We start from the raw sequence: 1,400 nt of genomic DNA, 5'->3' as shown, positions 1-1,400 counted from the left end.
CCTCCTTTTTTTCACCAGTGGCCAGCCAGAGGCCTCTGACAGGCTCAAGGGGTGAGGAGGAGGAAGCCCCTGCTCCTGGTGCTCCCCAGGAGGTCGCTCAGCCCCCAGCCCCGAGAGCAGTGACCCCACGCTCCCTATTTCACAGCTGACTGGAGGACAGAACGAAGAGAGAGCGGCCAAAGCATCCGTCACCTTAACACACAGGGCAGGGGGAGCAGGAGGGATTCAGGAGCCATCAGATAAACTGGCAAGATGACAAAAATCACCAAACCCATCTCAGATACCATCAGGTTTTACCTATATTAAAAAAGCAGGTAACTCAGACCAGATTTGTTGCACGCTTTGATGTGCATAATGCAACAACAGATTGTGATCAAACCCGAATTGACAAACACAAACAAGTCTTAAATCTATTTCCATTTATTCCTTTTCAAACTTCCTGGCTTAAAAATAATGAAAATGACTGATAATGACTAAGCCTTTGCAGGAGGAGGGGTTAGCAAACAGCTAATAATTTGTCAACAATTTAATGCACAAGCCCACAGCACGATTCCGTGGTCTAGGTACTGCAACAAGCTTTGAAATAAAAGGAGTAAGATTCTTTGCATACCACCATACTGTGTAACTACCACCCAAATCTGAACTTTCTGACTGATCAATGTGCCTTCTGCTGCACCTGACTGGCGCTGATCACCCTCCAGAGCTGCAGGCCCAGCTCAGCCCCCCAGGGTAGCTGACAGGACAGCCCCGCTCTGGGCCAGCTCTCGCCCTCAGGCCAGCAGAGCAGTCCCAGTTACAGCTCCCCTCCGACACACGCACCCTTTTTTTATCCACTGCCAGCTGAAGTGAGAAGTAAACTTCCCTTTAAGAGATTTCTAATCCAACCCAGAACACCCCGTAACAGAGGCAATCAAGGAGATGCAGTTTTCCTACACTGTGACTTCCATTCACATACAATTTCTCTGCTCAAATAAAGTAAAATAATTTCTACAGGACACTCCACGAGCCGTCAGAATGGCAAACAGCATGCTTGGGGCAGTACTGCAGCACAGCAACGTTAAGACTTTCCTAATTAAAGCTGCTTTATGATGAAGTGCGTATTAAAACCGACTCCAGTGGCGCTGCAGGTAATCGAATCGCGTTCGACTATAAAAAGAGTGCAACCAGCAAACAAGCCACTTTCTGCCAAGCCAGTCCCGAAGCTACCACAGCAACAAGGCTTCACAGTTTTAATAAAATGCTTTTCCTCCTGCGTGTTCATCTCCTTAGCAAACATGGTAATTTTCTACTCTTACCAGCAAACTAAACAGAAATCCACCAGACCATACACAGTTATGGTAAAGAATCTGCAGAGTTTACATTCGTGTTCATTTCAAACTGAAATCCACCCGAAGTGCAAC

Source organism: Merops nubicus, unplaced genomic scaffold (genome assembly GCF_000691845.1).
Source record: "Merops nubicus isolate BGI_N331 unplaced genomic scaffold, ASM69184v1 scaffold12759, whole genome shotgun sequence".
Lineage (NCBI taxonomy): Eukaryota > Metazoa > Chordata > Aves > Coraciiformes > Meropidae > Merops > Merops nubicus.
The sequence above is the reverse complement of the archived record's forward strand: the minus strand, read 5'-3'. Positions refer to the sequence as shown.